Source organism: Aplidium turbinatum, chromosome 2 (genome assembly GCF_918807975.1).
Source record: "Aplidium turbinatum chromosome 2, kaAplTurb1.1, whole genome shotgun sequence".
Classification (NCBI taxonomy): Eukaryota; Metazoa; Chordata; class Ascidiacea; order Aplousobranchia; family Polyclinidae; genus Aplidium; species Aplidium turbinatum.
In genome coordinates, this window is record NC_137473.1 from 51,321,195 (window position 1) to 51,328,841 (window position 7,647).

Below are 7,647 nucleotides of genomic sequence, written 5' to 3' on the forward strand. Positions count from 1 at the left end.
ATTCCACAGACCGACCAATCAGATTGTAGTTCTAGGTGGGGGTTGCTTAAAGTTATTCCAATGTGATTTCCAGCCACACTATCCCAGTGGTTGATTAAAACGTCTGTTTTCGAATTTCGAAAATGTCTGTGAGCATAGGGTTGCTTATTTTAAGTTTGCAAATGTCAAGTAAACACTAGTGTGCGTTTCACCGTTGTTGTGATTCACGAGCAGTGCTCTCTTTATGCAAGTTTTTGTTGGCAAAATAGGTCGGTGTGCCAACTCAATTTATAATAAATTGGCAAAATATTATAGATACATTTAAAGACTTTTTTTTATTGTATTATGAAAATATCTAGCTTAGTAGCCTACTGCTAAATGCTTTTTTTTTTAAAGAAATATGGAACGATTTTACGTGTCATCCTTGCGCAGAGACCATGCTAATCTTCTCTGTATCGTTCCAATTTTAGTATATGTACTGCCGAAGCGGTGGGATGGCGCAACGGATAAAGCGTTGGCTTTCCAATCATGCAATCCTGGTTCGACACCCTGCTGATGCTAGTTATGGACAAACACCGCTCACCTCTACCCAGGGTGTAATAAATTGGGTGGGCGTAGTTGCTGAAGTAAAGGCGGCCGAGAGAAAGGAACTGGCCACCCTACTCTCCTTAGTGCCGAAGGCTTAGTACAATGAGAACCTTATCTTCTCATACCCGACACTTGAATCAAGTATGGGACCACCTTTACCTTACTGCCGAAGCAAGTACTGCAAAATGTTGTTAATCAACAAATTCTTGCCACGCTGATGAGCACCGCAAGTGACAGCTGTCTATAATAAAAGAAAGACGGTTTTATAGACTCTCACAAGAAGGATGAACAACCAACTCATTGCTTTTTTAGAAGGAAGACTGTTCATGAATTACGATTTTTCGGTGATTTCCACAAGCGTTTGTTTCATGGTGCCTGGTTTCTTTTTCCCTGTTATTGGAGCCTATTTTTCGCTGATATATTAGCAGGTCACTATTGTTGCCTGTATTGCGATGTGTCAAGCATTTTCTTGTTTACTGAAACTGTTAATTGCAAGATATCTTTAGTGAAGCGAAGTGACAACACCACTCTTGCTGGGCGATGAATATTCTGATGAAACCGCTGGCCTCGCTATAAATGCGCAAAACAAGTGGCCTCGTTTATCAGGCATTGTTAAAAAAGTCAAACGTGTTGTAAAAGAAGCTTGGCCTAGCAGTATAGTAAAGGTAAAGGTGAGTCCCATACTTGATTCAAGCCTCGGGGAACGAGAAGATAAGGTTCTCATTAGACTAAGCCTTCGGCATTAACGAGAGTAGGGTGGCCAGTTCTTTTCTCTCAGCCGTCTTTCCTTCAGCAACTACGCCCACCCAATTTGTTACACCCTGGGTAGATGTGAGCGCGGTGTTTTTCAACAACCAGCTTAAGCCGGGAGTCGAACCAGGATTGCATGATTGGAAAGCGAGCTTTTTATACGCTGCGCCATCCCACCGCTTGGTAAAGGGGGTCCCATACTTGATTCAAGTGTCGGGTATGAGAAGATAAGGTTCTCATTGTACTAAGCCTTCGGCACTAAGGAGAGTAGGGTGGCCAGTTCCTTTCTCTCGGCCGCCTTTACTTCAGCAACTACGCCCACCCAATTTATTACACCCTGGGTAGAGGTTGAGCGGTGTTTTTCAATAACCAGCTGAAGCCGGGAGTCGAACCAAATTTGCATGATTAGAAAGACAACGCCTTATCCGTTGCGCCATCCCACCGCTGTAGCGCCATCCCACCGCCTAGCAGTAGCGTTGTTCGATTAATTTTGTTGCTGCGGTATTCTAACATAAATATGAACAACATGTAACGCTGGTACTGGGTACGAAATGCGTTCTTTTCTAGCATAAGAGTCAACCTACCTAAAATTCTATTAGTGCGGCCCGCCACAGCTCTCCTTGGTGCCAAAGTGGCCCGCATGTAAAAAAGGTTGGTGACCTCTGTATTACAATAATGAACAGCCAGTCTCAGAATGCTGAGAAACAGTATCTTCTTTTTTCTACTATTCCAACGAAAGATGATCAGAAAATCAAGGAAAGTAAACTGCCAACTTATCATCAAGTGATTTTAAGCTTTCTTGCCTGCAGGAGCTTGAATCTCAAAATCCTACGAAAAGGAAAATCCAAATATCAGTAGATGCAGCAAACGAGACAGTGAAGGACATCTTAACGTTTTACTACAAAGCTAATATTCCAACAATTCATCCAAAAAAAAATGCCTCAAAAAAATTCAATGTTTTCGAGATGAATTGAGTCTTATCTTCAAAATTCAGATCGAATACTTCCATAGGAGTGATGGAAAGCAATCGGAAAGGATTAAGGAATTTAAAAAGAAATTCAATTGACCTTTCCTTTCTGGCCTCGCGATGTAATGAAGAAGATGTCAATTGAGGAAGATAAAGAATTTTTGTGGAGCATGCAAACTACCAGAGAGGCGTCAATGGCAGGGAGAGACAATGCTTTGCGTAAAATGTTGAAACGAAAACATTCTAGAAAAGAAGCAGAAGTGCAAAGGAAAGAAAAAGAAATAAAACGTCAAGAGGCTGAATCCAGCAGCAAAAGTAACATTTTACTTTCTTCTAGCGATGATACCAGTGATGAAGTGACTGCAGTTAACACTGCCAAGCCTTCTACATCCACAGGAAGTAAAAGGAGTCACCGTCGAGTTGTAAAAACCGGTACCACAATATTTGTACCACACGACATTTTACGATCACCTGGTTTAGTGGCCACAAGTTTACTAAACAGAATAACACCAACTGCATTATCTGCAACACTACACTCGTTAATCAAGAGTTGTTCTGGTGAATCTATTCGCGTAAACTTAAACCACATGACGGCTCAAAGGCATAGAGTTGAAACGATTTTCAATATTTTTGAAGCGGTTAAAAAAGGTTGGATACCTCCTGAAGTTGGAACCATTCATTGGGATGGTAAAATGATGGAGTCACTAACAAACCCTAATAAGCAAGTTGATAAGCTTCCGATATTACTATCAGGTATTGGAGGCTCAAAACTGCTTGGTGTTCCTTATTTGCCTGCACAAACATCCGATCCAAAAGGAAAGCAAATAGCCAATGCAAGCATGGAATTGTTAAACAATTAGAACTGTACTGCATGTCTTGCTGCAATGGTGTTTGACACCACAAGTAGCAATACGGGCCACAAAACTGCGGCCTGTATCCAAACACAAGATCATCTTGGAAAAGACCTACTTTGGGCAGCATGCAGGCATCATATTGGGTAGATAATACTGACGCATGTTTGGGAAGAACTCAAAATAGAAAGCAGCAGTGGACCCAACATTTCCATATTTCAACGCTTTAAAAGCAATTTTCAAACTCTTTCTGATAGCGCATCAGGTTGTTTTCATAGGTTACATCAAAATCGCACGAGGAAATTGATCTGCTTGCCAGCAAGCGGGAAGAATTGTCTAATGCATGAAACCTCATATTTTTAGGCATTTTTCATAAATTGTTGAACATATACAATTGACACATGGTCTGTACGATTGTAAATTAGTGAGTAAGTTCACCAGAAAGTATTCGAAGTTCAAATACTCCGTAACTGAGAAGAAATGTCTGAGTTTTGATGATTTAGAGAGGATTTTACTATTGAAATTGTGAAAATTTACCTTTAAAAACTTTAAACTTAATCTGCACGTCCAAATTTTATCAAAACTTATTGAAATTTCTCACATATGCTTTTTTTACCAAGTGTCACATATAAAAAAAAGTTCAGGTGTATTGGACGCAATTTTAGTTTTTGAGGGGCGCCTGTGGCACCCCACTGTATATTCAAGATTAAACTGCATTTCTTTCTGTAGCCTACTACTGTCACGCTGAAAACTGCCAACCCATTAAAAATCTTCTAAATTTTCACAGCTCTTTTTTCTGGTATTCTGGTACAAGTAAAAGAAAAATAACACTTTATATTGAATAGCATCTGTAAACTGAAAGCATACAGGTCTATTAACGCTAGTAGCCTGCGTGTAAGATAAACTACCATGCATTTTGAAACTTACTCAAAGAAAAGCAGTGCTGAACAAGAAATAGAAAAATTGGGCAATCCTGCTATTCGGGGAGAGATGCAGAACTGGAACAAACAAAACTCTATATCTCGATTACTTTGTCCTACTTCACCGAGTTATAATCAACATCAAAGCGCGTTTTCCGGGAAAACATCCTGGTATTCCCAAGTTCCGCAACAACAAAAAGTCTCGGTAAGTAGCAGAACTGTTGAATTGCTTTTTATTGGCTTTAGTAGGAAAGTGGTTTAAGGCTCCACTCCAACTTTAGGTAAGAATTATTTCAATGAACTGTGTCCAGTTTTTGAAAAAGCATTGAAGACCTCTCTGATGCTAATTTCATGGCGATGGTAAAACGGCATTAAACTAACATTATTATTGAATAATGTGTTATTGTCACTCAAGCTTGTTGCTGAGTACTTCGTTACAACAGACAATAAATAAAAGATAAACGGGAGGACAGAACCTCTAGCGACGACAGTATTGCATTTTTTCGAAAGCGAAACAATCGATAGAATCTTAATCTTCGGATTTTGAAAGTTTCATTGGGAGCTTAATTCTGGCCACTTAGTAGAGGCTTTGACTACCAGGTGCCGCTGAATGGAGAGCAGTCCTTAAAATGTGTTGCTCCAGCGCACTCCAGCATGATGGTTGAACCAGCAATTTTGGGATTTCTGTGAGCATAGTCAGGCTCTTAACTAAGCAAGCTATCCGGGGTGAACGTTAACACTGTTTTACTTAAAAAAGAACACAATCGGTATCGTTTCTAAAAGTCTGTGGAATAACACAACAAAGAAACAAATGAAAAAACTACTATAGCAACCACGATTTTAGATAATGCGTCAGTTAGTTCGATAAAGCAATAGCGACTTGGCTTTCAAATTCTTCTCAAAAGACATATAAATCAAGAAAGCTGTGTATAGTTATACAAACATCTTTCTTGTTTGCAACTAGTACGATACTTTTGCAGAGTAGCGACGGATCATTCGACGAAAGAAAATCATCGCTATCCATTTACAAGCAATCCACGTGTAATAGATTTCAAACAACGTTCACAACATCAAGCTCAATCACGACAACCCTTGGTACATCAGAACAAGACCCAAATTTGCCACAATATTCCGACCTGCAATCAACATCAAAGATGCTGACGGTTATTCGAAGATGGAGTAGACATTTGATCGGTTTTAAGCCAACGTCGGTATCGGCTTCACCGTTAAAAGTCAAATCACGATCTCTTGAACTGTCCACAAAAGACAATGCCGCCAATGTGGCTACTTTACAAAACATTGCCCATCCATGTTTGAAAGTAAATGACAGGATTGGAAACTTGCACAAGAAGGCAAATGTGATGATGAAGGAACATGAGTGAGTTGCAGGATACGAATAGCGTTTCAATCTCGGCTTTAGGCCTACATGGAAAAAATTGTTTCAAAAAATTGGTTGGTCTGATCAGTGCCGGTCTTAGGGTATTTCGGGCCTGTGCGTATTATGCTTGCGGGCCCCAATGACAATGATCCAATTTAGTAACGTAGCTAGGTATTTTGAAAGGGGAGGGTAGTTTTGACGGCCGGCAGGCAAAGCCTGTGGGCGCGACCCAGCGGCGGGGGTCGTCCCCCAGAACATTTTGAAAAACTACTTTGAATTTGGTGCATTCTGAGAGCATAGACATATACAACCAAGCAACCACACGGCATTTAACATAATCCATTAAAATCCATTAATTTTAATGGATTATGTTAAATGCCGTGTGGTTGCTTGGTTGTATATGTCTGTAGTTGAAGAAAGTGACCTCTTTACCAAAATTGTATTCTGAGAGCATGTTCAATAACAATTTGGGTATGAATAAAGCCGCAACTGACTTCAAGGATTCTGGTAGGCCTACTTGCTTGTAAATCGAATTGATTTTTTTTCCATTGGAAATGACAAAAATTACTGCATTTTCTGAGTAGCCTACATTGCCGGCCCCCTAGTTTGCGGGCCCTGTGCGATCGCACGGTTTGCACACCCCAAAGACCGGCACTGGTCTGATACTCGGATAAGCTTTTAAACGGAAATATTCTTGAGCCTGAACTAGTGTAAACTGATTTGCAGATTTGTAGCATCAGCAGTAATTTTAGCTAGCTGACACGAAGATCGAAATTCGTTCCAGGATGCTAGGCTACTTTATTTTGCCTAAATTGAGATGCTATGTTTCAAACCTGTTAATGAAGTTTATTTTTAGTATACAATAAACAACTGAATGTGCAAAAACACCATAAAGTATAATTTTTTATTCATTTGTTTGAATATGCTGCAATAGAACCTTGGAAAGTTAACTTTGTTCGAAAATCAGCACGGTCACAAACATAAAGCCAGGAGCGTAGCCACGGGGGCTTGGGGGAGCAGTTGCCCTCCCAAAATTTTATCTTGTCCCAAAAATTTTATTTTACCCCAAACGTATGTTTTTAATACCATTACAACGTTTCAATGACAATACATTATATGTTGAATGATGTTCTATAAAATTCAGCGGTTGTAGTTTTAAACAAATTCTTTACTTCAAGCATTAAAGTATTTGCCTCCTCCTAACAGTTGCTTTCGCCCCTTTAAAATTTCTTTTCTGGCTACGGCACTGTTGGCCTATCATAGGCCTACCATATTTTCATCGCCTAAAAAGAGGACACGTTTCGCCTGCAAGTAAATTTTACGCTTGAAGAATCTTTTACATGTTTTTAGATCATTCATTACAATATTGCCCTACGCAGCAAAAGTTATCAAAAAAAAAAACGAGAAAACAGATTGACTGAACGTTTAACTTATTTGTTCTCATTTCTAGTGCTTCCTTAAGACAACAAATGATTTTATATTTTTAAGAGTAAGCAAAAAGTTAAAAAAGACCTAATTTTTAGACAGTTTCAGTCAGACAGCAATGATCGCAAAAATCTGCAAAATGTGACAAATCAGGCACGACCTCCAGGTCAAGCCTTAACTTTTTTAACGAAATCCCGAACGAAATTGTTAAATTATTTGCAAGAAATATGACTAAAACAGTAGGCTGCACATTACCGTTAAAATGCTAAAAACGGCGTGAACTAAAAAGCTGTTTCTTTCCTTGCAAAGCTGTAGGCCTATCCATGCCACGATTTCTTTTGCCGTAGGTTAGGTCTTATACACATTGCACTTTTAGACATTCGTTTCGATTTGTTCAAGTACCAAACTGAGTTGATAATCAACAACGTTACGTCCAGGGTTGCATTCCTGGGGGGCAGGGCCGGATTTACCAATAGGCTAGGCAGACTGAAGCCTAGGGCCTCAACGTCCAGGGGCCTCGAAATTCGGTTTCGAAGTTTGTAATTTTTTTTAAAACTTGGCAAGTTTAAACCCTACCTAAAGTATATATCAAGCTTTTCAAGAGTAGAAAATTCTATACACAACTGGTTTGACAGACTTTCTAAGCGAAATTAGAGATGAATTTGACGAGTTTGATCAGCAAGCAAAAGCAACCTTGCCGAATATCAACTACAGAGCTGTCAGGGAGACAAAGAAATGCACCTGACGATTTAAGTGAACTTTCTTCAAAAGAAAGGTTTAAACTAAATT

General features: G+C 39.5%; 1 pseudogene; it reads right to left on the reverse strand.

Annotated features, from left to right (window-relative positions):
• Window positions 1-373: 373 nt before the first annotated feature.
• On the reverse strand, window positions 374-471 carry LOC145765740 (U6 spliceosomal RNA; annotated as a pseudogene).
• Window positions 472-7,647: the final 7,176 nt, after the last annotated feature.